The sequence below is a fragment of the Micropterus dolomieu genome, linkage group LG09 (genome assembly GCF_021292245.1).
Source record: "Micropterus dolomieu isolate WLL.071019.BEF.003 ecotype Adirondacks linkage group LG09, ASM2129224v1, whole genome shotgun sequence".
Taxonomy (NCBI): Eukaryota; Metazoa; Chordata; class Actinopteri; order Centrarchiformes; family Centrarchidae; genus Micropterus; species Micropterus dolomieu.
The window spans coordinates 3,282,932-3,293,628 of NC_060158.1; the positions used below are offsets into that span (position 1 = coordinate 3,282,932).

Sequence of the window (10,697 nt, forward strand, 5' to 3'; positions counted from 1 at the left end):
GGGGCGCCCCCCCCCCCCCCCCACTTCCTGTCTGATGGTCCGGTCCGACCTGCTGTAAGTTTGAATTTTGAATTATGAACTTGAATTATGTCGAGCAGCTCAGAGGAAAAAGAAAGTTTAACAGTGGAAGTGTGTTTACCGAAGTACTCATATTTTAATTTACATTTCATACTTTCTACAGTTATATATATATATATATATATATATATATATATATGTGTGTGTTTTGTGTGTATGTATGCACACAAAACACATGAGCTTTATAATGATGCAGCGCTATAGATGAAACAGACTCCTGATCTGGGATGTCAGACAGTGAACGCACCGCTCAGACAGACGTACGGTGGCCCGGAGGTCACACACAGAAACCCACACGATCAGCTGAGAGGGACAGAAAGCTTTATTAAACGTTTGTCTGCTTTTATCCATCAGTCTACGTTTTATCGCTTTTCATTGAACCCCGGTTTCTGACAGAAGAGGAAAACTGCATCTTCACACTACAGACCTGGAACAATCTAAAGATCTCAAATTAGAGACGTGTATAATCAACTCATAGCATCATCATAAAGAATGCGCTGAAGGAGGCATGTGGTTGTTTTTCATGAAAGGCCTTTGAGTAGCTGTGAATTTTCTCACGTCGGGTTGTATTTTAACATGTGTTTATCTGTACGGCTGCTTCTCGCTGCTACAGGTCTGATTCTGATCTCAGTGGGACTTCCTGGTAAAACAAAGGTAAAATAAAATAACTGAAGCAAAAGATAAAACTCTAAATATTCTGATCGACTTATTAATAAAAGATATTTATTGAAGTAACTTTAGGAGAAATGGCAGGTTTGTGGAGTTGGTCATGATGATACGTCAGCAGTCTGTAATCAATAAATATAGAAAAACTGCTTATTATTCACATTATTCACATTATCAGGGGAGCAAACAACAAAACAGCTGCTTTGATTTTGTTTTCGGTCACTTTTTACTGAAACTAAACTCGTTATTATATATTTTCTGCTCCGGTTTGTCTTTGTTTCCAAATTCATTCCTGTTTATTAATATCTTATCAATACATCTCATTGCTGTTGATGTCACGGGGCGTTTTGCTGCTGGGGGTATTTTAGGGATTTCACACAGACATTTCTTTCTTCAGTGAAATGTAAACACACTGCAGACGCAGCGTCTGATTGGCTGATCATGTCTCTTTCACTTCTACATTTTTCATCTAAACTTAAAGATAAATTAAGTTTCTGATCAGCTCTTCAGTTGCCAGACGTTTCACTTCCTCTTTCTAAACGCAGACACTCACTTCCTGTTCCAGCTTGTCACTTCCTGTTCAGCACACAGCGATCTGTGATAAGAAACAGGAGCCATGGAGGACGTTTAGAGCTGCTCACTGAGTGCTGCCTTTATTCTAATGGTGTACACATTTGAGGTACTTGTACTTCACCACATCTCAGAGGGGAATATTTTTACTTCACTACATTTATCTGACAGCTTTAGTCACAAAACACATGAAGAGTTTATAAAATCTGATGATGAATTAGATTATAGATTAAACAGCAGAAACAATCGGTCGATTAATCGGTCAGTTGAAGCTGAAGACTTTTTCCTGTAAAACATTCGATGTTTCAGCTTCTCTCAAGCTGCTTTTCCTCTGAATGATTGTAATAGTTGTAATTACAGCTGCTCAATGAATCGCTCAGAGTCATTTGAGAAAAAAATGCCTAAATTTAGGACCACAATGGAAATAAATCGTCTGACTTTATTGTGTTTCATCCTTTTGATGGCATCTCTTGCTGCGACGCTTTTATATTTACAATCAATAAAGGAGTTCAATCAATCAATCCTCTGATTCTTTCCTCCTCTGTGACAGTAAACTGAATATATTTGGATTGTGGACAAAACAAGACGTTTGAGGACGTCCTCTTGAGCTTTGAGAAACACTGATCACAATTTTTCACTGTTTTCTGACATTTTATAGACCAAAAAACAAATCGATTAATCGAGAAAATAATCAACTGATTAATAGATAAATAAAAGATATATAAACTAATCATCAGATGCAGCTCTTATTGTGAAGGCGTCTCTTTGGGTAACTGTGACGGCACAATCTTTACAAACCAAACGATCGATGGAGGAAATAATCAGCAGATTGATCCAGAATGAAAAGAATCATCAGTCTGATACTGAACAGTTCAGAACGAGCTCCACCGTAGTAGATTTGAGTACTTCCTCCAGCTCTGCCATAAACTACTAATATTCCTTTTATTTCATGTAATTTATTATAAAACTAACCAGGAACAGAGAGAGAGAGAGTAGGTCAGGGTGATAGAGAGACTATTATCTACAGCAGGACAGGAGAGAGAGCGAGCAGCTTCACAATGAGCTCTTTTCATTTAGACTCTTAAAGGAAAAACTTTGCGGCTGGTTAACGGTCGACTTAACGGTTTCTCCTGTTTTAACACAATGAACGTCTTTCACGTCTCCTCAGTTCTGCTTTTCCATTAGTGGCAGTTCGAGACCCAATCGGCCTCTGATGGTTCATTTAAAACACAAAACAATCAGGAGTCACATCCTTTATCGCTGGAAGGACATACGTTGCTAATCAGGCTTTAGAAAAGAAATGTTCACCCCAAAATAAAGATTTTAACAGCAACAGCTTATAAAATTAGTGCAGCGTCTTAAGGTACAGAGCAGGTTGCCAAGTCCAGTCAGTGAGCTCAGGTTGAGGTTCTGGTCTCAGACAGGATACCAAGTCTTCAGGAAGCTCCGCAACAACTGTGACTGCAGTTTCCCAACATGTTGAACTATCCCTTTAACTTACATTAGTCTAACATGACACACATTCTCACTCCCAACTCTAGCAATGATTAATATGCAATGCCAGGTTAGACTTTAAATAAAAACTAGTGGTTAACGTTGTGAAATGTCGCAGTTCGGTTAGGTTTAGGAAAAGATCAGGTTTTGGGTCAAAATAACTTCACTTGACTTAAGTTACAGGTGAAAATCCAGTTTCTGACCCATCTGTCCACCCCACCCCCTCTTTACTCAGACCCTTTCTGTTATTTATATACTAAACCTACTTTTAGTGTTCAAAAACTACTGAGGGGCTTCCCAGTGCGTTAAAAAACTAACTAACTGAGCATGCGTCCATATGTGACGAGCTAGGAGTGAGAATGTGTTGCATATGATTTCAGCTGCTTAAGCCTGAAACAGTCAAACTAGCTAACTAATCCAAACTAACCAGTAGCTGCTGTAGTCTGTCTCGTTTATATTCAGCAGCACATTGACTTCACATCAGCAACAGAAAGAGGCTAAACCGTTTAATAATATAAGCAGATTATATTATTTTGTATTAAAAGTGTATTTGTGTTTTCATTGGCTTTGGCAGCTGTGTGTGTGTTTGTAAAGGCTGAAGGTTAAATCTACTTCTCTGCACACTAACAAACACAGAGGTCAGAGTCCAGCAGCCACATGCTGCTGTGAACACTGAGGACTGAGGACTTGTAGACTTGTACAGCATAAATCCAGACAAGTGGACCGAGTTCAATCCCAAAACTCTGAGTCAGTGAGAAAGTCCCGAAAACATCTGCAGTGATTTAACTGATAGACACGTTTTTGTTTGAAGGGTGAGCTCAGCAGAACGTTCAGCTCTCAGAGAGGTGAGGAGTGATGACACATGTCTGCTGCTGGACCTGAACTGTCTGCAGAGAGGCAAAACCTGATCCACCGCAGACGAGTCAGAGCTGCTGTGGGAACCGAAAACATCAGCAAACTAAAGAGAAGCAAACCAGAAACACTAAGAAACTAACCAGTCAACTAACAACCAACTGACCAGAAACAATCCACAAACAATGAGAACGATTCATAAACTAACCAGAAACGATCCAGAGACTATCCGGAAACTAACCACAAACTAACCCCAAAGTATCCGGAAACTAACCACAAACTAACCCCAAAGTATCCAGAAACTAACCACAAACTAACCCCAAACAATCCGGAAACCAACCCCAAACAATCCGGAAACCAACCACAAACAATCCGGAAACCAACCACAGACAATCCGGAAACCAACCACAGACAATCCGGAAACCAACCACAGACAATCCGGAAACCAACCACAGACAATCCGGAAACCAACCACAGACAATCCGGAAACCAACCACAGACAATCCAGAAACCACAAACAATCCAGAAACCACAAACAATCCGGAAACCACAGACAATCCGGAAACCACAGACAATCCGGAAACTAACCACAAACAATCCGTAAACTAACCACAAACAATCCAGAAACCAACCACAAACAATCCAGAAACCAACCACAAACAATCCAGAAACCAACCACAAACAATCCAGAAACTATCCAGAAACATCCAGAGACTATCCGTGTGTGTGTCTTTGTATGACACACATTCTCTCTGATTAAACCAACACACTGCAGCTGTAAACAACACTAACTGGTTTATCTGTCAGGAGGTCAGACTAACAACTGGGCCACTCAGTCTGAGATCTGTTTCATTCACAACATATTTTACATGTCACACCTATCATCACCTCTTCTGCTCTGCTGTCCTCCTGCCAGCATCTTTAAAATGTCACCATCACTGTGCTTTTACCTGTCCAAGTAAACCTGCATCAAAAAACCAAAGCTAGCATCTAAAAGAGGCTGCAGAGATGGTGACCATGCTCTGTGGGTAGCACTGTTGCGATAAGAATATCGATTATAGCTGCTTTAAAGGATACATTAATGTTTAATTTTTCTTCCAGACGACAGTAAACCACTGAGGTAAAATGTTGTTTTACCAACACACTGTTCAAAATTTAAGAGTTTCCAAAACTACCACACATTTCTCCAACAGCACTTGAATGTGGCGTAATGGGCAAATATCTCCCCCAAAGCAAATTCCTTACATGTGAAAACCTACTTGGCAATAAACCTGTTTCTGACTCAGGAACAGTGAAACAGAGCTTTGCAGTGTTTCCTCCAGATCACCGCAGCCAGCAGCTTCTTCCTATAAACTGACTCCAGACCTGTAATTTGGCTCCAGATCTGGACCTTCTCACTGAAAACATGTTTCAGAAAAACTATGGAAACCAGGCAGCGAAGGGGGCGGCACGGGGATATTTTTAGCTGAGAGTTTCCTAAAACACTTCTTCCTGATCTCAGCGGCCACATCAGTGTTTGTCTGAACCCTGTGACCTCTGACCTTTAACCTCCACATGACTGATCTGCTGTGATGTCAGGGATCAAAGAAGGTTTTCCTTACAGTTTTCTACTGACTGACAATCTGCACCCACGTTTTAAACACCTATAGGCCTACATGATGCTTTTGTCCTCTTTAGATGGATGGAGCTAGGCTAGCAGTTTCCCCCTGCTTCCAGTCATTGTGCTAAGCTAGGATCACCGTGTCCTGAATAGATCTCTGTACTGGACACACACATCTTTACTTTTTGACTTTAGACAAAACAGAGAACAAGAGCATTTCGTAAAATGTAAGACAACCCCACCAGCGTACCTTTAAGTTAGCAAGCTAACATGTCTAAATATCATTAGCTTGATAAACGTTAGCTTAACATCAACAACAGAAGTTTGGTTATTAGAAAATTAATTAAAGCTCTTTTCCCATCTGCCTTTGCTTCTCTGCTCCCTCCATCTACATTCCCCTTACAATAAATATCCTTCTCTTTTATTCTCCAGACTTTTGTCTGCTTTTGGTCCAAATCTAAATTAAAATTAGCTTTCTGGTTATTGTTAGCATAACTTGCCCCCATTGTTGATAATGGATATCATACAGAATTAGCACTACTGGGAGCTTAACAAGGTTTCTGTGACTGAAATTGACTAAATTTGAAGCTGATTAATTTTACTTTTCCAGTTTGGACAGAGCTAGGCGCGCAGATTCCCCCTGCTTTCAGTCTTTGTGCTAAGCTATGCTAACCACGTCCTGGACGTGACTCTTTTCTGGACACACAGAGATTAAACTTATTATCTGACACAGTTTTAGTTGATGTAAAGAAGAAATTCAAACTACTTTAAGACAAAAATCTAGAGATTTACAAATAAGTTGGGGTGTTACAGATTATTCTGTGGCCCGTTGGATCTTATGACCTGATTAGGAATAATCTTAACTGAGAGGAAACGCACTTCGAGATCCTTTCAAGCCCTAAAATCACAAATCAGGACGGGTCACATAAAAAAGTGTAACACCGGTGTCCCCGAGCTGCCAGACAGAGTTCAAATGCTTCAAAAAAGTATCCCTTAATGTATAAAACACACACATTAAGACAACCCAAGGTGCTTTAATTAAACCTTTTCTTTAAAAATCTAAATGTTTTAATTACATTTGTTCTAGTCATGTGAGTCTGATCCCTCCAGCTGTTACCTTCCTGTAAAACAGTTCAGGAGCTTTGAATCTGAATTCACAGAGAGGTTTTCCTGCATGTGGATGTAAAGTTTGAGCAGTTTTAAAAAGAACAGCAGCAGACTCACCAGAGAAGATCAGAAACCAACCGGCCGGCCGCCTGAACGCTTCAGACTGAGATCATGAAGCATAAGTCTGCTTCTCTCTCTCTGAGGTGTGGCTCCAACCAGGAAATCCATCCACCCTCCCTCTCTTTCCCTGAAGGACTTCAGTTTTTCTTCTTTTCCTTCTTCCTTTACTTCCCGTTTACTTCCAGTCAAACAGCTCCTCCTGCTGACTCAACAGGCTCGTTACAGATGTTATATTCAGTGGTGCAATCTGTGGCCCTGAACCCTCACAGACTTACGTCACCTGGCAAGTGCCAGAGAACCCAACACGGTAACGTATCACCGGACTTTTTATTGTTCATCTTTTACTTTGCTCACGGCCGAGGAGCTGAAGGGACCCTCTGATCAGAGCTTGTTCCAGACTCTTGCTGAGTAAATTGATTATTGGTAGTTTGTGACCCCACGATGGTGGATGTCCCTCTCTAACTTCAAGAAGCTCCTGAAACCTCTGCAGAGAACACCTCTAACCTCCCCTAGGTGTTCACCCCGTTGATGCTGTACGCGCTACCAGCCCTTACCGGTAACTAACGTGTAGATCTCTCGCTGTACTGATGCTTGAATGTTGTTCCTCAAATGTAACTTGCTTTGGATAAAAGCGTCTGCCAAATGAGTAAATGTAATTCACTGTGGGCCCCTCATCTAGCATTCACAATCTGTCCCTTGTCAAAATCAAATCCTCACGCTGCCCATTTTCCCTGTGTCTAACACCTTCGAGTCCCGAGCCGAGTCTCCAGTCCGAGACCCAAGTCAGTAGAGGCAAATCTCCAGTCCAAGTCCCTAGTCAGTACAGACAAGTCTCCAGTCCAAGTCCCAAGTCAGTAGAGGCAAATCTCCAGTCCAAGTCCCTAGTCAGTACAGACAAGTCTCCAGTCCGAGACCCAAGTCAGTAGACGCAAGTCTCCAGTCCAAGTCCCAAGTCAGTAGAGGCAAATCTCCAGTCCGAGTCCTGAGTCAGTAGAGGCGAGTCTCCAGTCCAAGTCCCGAGTCAGTACAGACAAGTCTCTAGTCCCAGTCCCTAGTCAGTACAGATGAGTCTCCAGTCCCAGTCCCGAGTCAGTACAGGCGAGTCTCTAGTCCCAGTCCCTAGTCAGTACAGATGAGTCTCCAGTCCCAGTCTCGAGTCAGTACAGGCGAGTCTCCAGTCCCAGTCCCTAGTCAGTACAGATGAGTCTCTAGTCCCAGTCCCAAGTCAGTACAGGCGAGTCTCTAGTCCCAGTCCCTAGTCAGTACAGATGAGTCTCTAGTCCAAGTCCCGAGTCAGTACAGACGAGTCTCCAGTCCAAGTCCCAAGTCAGTACAGGCGAGTCTCCAGTCCAAGTCCCGAGTCAGTACAGACGAGTCTCCAGTCCAAGTCCCGAGTCAGTACAGACGAGTCTCCAGTCCCAGTCCCGAGTCAGTACAGGTGAGTCTCCAGTCCAAGTCCCGAGTCAGTACGGACGAGTCTCCAGTCAGAGTCCCGAGTCAGCACAGATGAGTCTCCAGTCCGAGTCCCGAGTCAGTACAGGCGAGTCTCTAGTCCCAGTCCAAAGTCAATAGAGGCGAGTCTCTAGTCCCAGTCCCGAGTCAGTACAGGCGAGTCTCTAGTCCCAGTCCTGAGTCAGTACAGGCGAGTCTCTAGTCCCAGTCCAAAGTCAATAGAGGCGAGTCTCTAGTCCAAGTCCCAAGTCAGTAGAGGCAAATCTCCAGTCCGAGTCCTGAGTCAGTACAGACGAGTCTCCAGTCCAAGTCCCGAGTCAGTACGGACGAGTCTCCAGTCAGAGTCCCGAGTCAGCACAGATGAGTCTCCAGTCCGAGTCTCGAGTCAGTACAGGCGAGTCTCTAGTCCCAGTCCTGAGTCAGTACAGGCGAGTCTCTAGTCCCAGTCCAAAGTCAATAGAGGCGAGTCTCTAGTCCCAGTCCCGAGTCAGTACAGGCAAGTCTCTAGTCCCAGTCCCGAGTCAGTACAGACGAGTCTCCAGTCAGAGTCCAGAGTCAGAAGAGGCGACTGATCGATCGATTTAAATATGTTACGTAAATTTATTTTATTTACTTGTGTATTTTTTAAATCGAGTTTATTCGATTGTAATTTAATTATTGATTTGCTTATAGTTATTATAAGACCATCTTTTGGGTACGCTGTGTGTGTGTGTGTGTGTGTGTGTGTGTGTGTGTGAAACACACCGAACAAACCGGAACTTTACATGTATTTCAAAATAAATGTGTGATTTTAGGATAAAAACCTGCTGTGTCTTTCTGGCTAATTCTGGGGACATAAAGTGAATATATGTTTACCCTGAGATGAATAAATAGACCGTAAGACTTCTGAAAAGACCTTTTCTTTGTCTCATGTAAATCTGCTGGAGTGTGTTCACTAAAATCACCAACAAGCTCAACTGAGGGACGTAAACATGGCTTTTATTTTGAAATGCATAAACGGAAGCCTTGGTGTATACTCAGGTGAGCTTGACGCAGGCGCAGAGCTCATTCTGACCTGCAGCAGCAGAGCAGCAGCATCTGAACCGTCTGCAACAAAAGAAACCAGCAGAACAAAGAAGATAAATCACAGAAAGCTTTATTTTCTCACCGGAAACAAGAAGGTAACAGCTGTTTTATTTAAATCCGATGATTTTCAGGCTGCAGGAAATATTTCTGTCGGTTTTCTGCGTGAAAAGCCGGTGAAACTGGAACCTGCTGCTAATTAAATCCTTTAAAAAACGACGCGCAACCAAACTGAATGTCCGAATCTGGGTGTTTAAGGTGCATTCATGTGATAAATGTCAGGGAGAGCTCGTGTAAAGCCGGTTTTATTCGGCTGCATCTTCGGCTGGTGATGAGCCAGAACACCGGGCCAACGCCTCGAATGCAGCCCTGATCAGTCATCGATTTATCCTTCGATTTTAAACGTCCATTTAGAAACGGACAGGACGCAAAAATGTAGGTAGCGGTGACGCTTTTTAATTAAAAACAATGACGATGAAACGCCAATCAGCAGCCGGGGCAACACCTCGAGACCAACACGCCTGTTCCAGAAGAAAACCAGCCGAATATAAAAGCGACAGAAATATGAATGTAGTTTGGTGGCCAAGAGGAATCATCAGTGAGAGTGCTGAGTGGTTTATTTCAGTCTGATGACCCAGTTTCTGTTCTAGACAGAAATAAGCAGAATATAAATACAGTCATATATATATATATATAAAATGAGTCACTGATGGAGGACCCCTCCCTGGAAGTAAATATACTCAGACAGTTAAATATAAAAGGACCTGATTTTAACACATCGATTATTCAGACCTGCAGTTTGAAGTGATCTGAAATCAGTGAATCAGTCTTGTGGGATGATTCATAGTTAATTAACAGGTTATAGAAATCAGCTGAGAGGCTTTCAGGGCCCTTTGGAGTTTGCGACTCTATAAAAGGAGTCAGACAGAGAAAAGATCTGCTGTTGAAATTACAGCTGAGATTCAGAGGAGCGACACCGACAGACTGATCTGAGAGCTGTTATTGATTAATTTATCTAATCAGTGAGTTCAGAGTCGTTTTCTTATGTTAAATTTAATGTACAGCTTCAATGGAAATAAATCTTATCTTTTTTTTTATTAGTTTCTCATCAAAACTTGACTGAGTCTTTATTTACTGTCTCCCATATCATATTACTGATGCATGAAGCTCCTGTGTTACAGTAAAAGGTTCAGTCTGTTCTCTGTAAACAGCGACGAGGTAAAAATAAAACCAGAACAGGTTTAAAATAAGCCGACGCTGCTTTCAGTCTGCAGAGATTTAATGACCTCACAGGAAGGTAGACACCAAGCAGGAAGCTCTGGACGCTGAAGAGCATTAAACCTGCGTCCTCTCTAGCGGCCAGCAGGGGGCGACTTAAACCTGCGTCCTCTCCAGCGGCCAGCAGGGGGCGCCTTAAACCTGCGTCCTCTCTAGCGGCCAGCAGGGGGCGCCTTAAACCTGCGTCCTCTCTAGCGGCCAGCAGGGGGCGCCTTAAACCTGCGTCCTCTCTAGCGGCCAGCAGGGGGCGACTTAAACCTGCGTCCTCTCTAGCGGCCAGCAGGGGGCGCCTTAAACCTGCGTCCTCTCTAGCGGCCAGCAGGGGGCGACTTAAACCTGCGTCCTCTCTAGCGGCCAGCAGGGGGCGACTTAAACCTGCGTCCTCTCTAGCGGCCAGCAGGGGGCGACTTAAACCTGC

The 10,697-nt window shown here is 43.1% G+C and overlaps 2 protein-coding genes across 2 annotated transcripts in view; one reads left to right on the forward strand and one right to left on the reverse strand.

Moving 5' to 3' along the window:
• cdc42se1 (CDC42 small effector 1) overlaps positions 1-6,600 on the reverse strand; it is a 33,277-nt gene extending 26,677 nt beyond the window's left edge. The window contains exon 1 of the mRNA XM_046058913.1: positions 6,485-6,600. The gene's annotated coding sequence lies outside the window, so the exon portion shown is untranslated. The remainder of the gene's footprint in view (positions 1-6,484) is intronic.
• Positions 6,601-8,964: 2,364 nt separating this feature from the next.
• Positions 8,965-10,697, forward strand: part of mllt11 (MLLT11 transcription factor 7 cofactor) — a 4,424-nt gene continuing 2,691 nt past the window's right edge. Inside the window, exon 1 of the mRNA XM_046058917.1 lies at positions 8,965-9,099. The gene's annotated coding sequence lies outside the window, so the exon portion shown is untranslated. The remainder of the gene's footprint in view (positions 9,100-10,697) is intronic.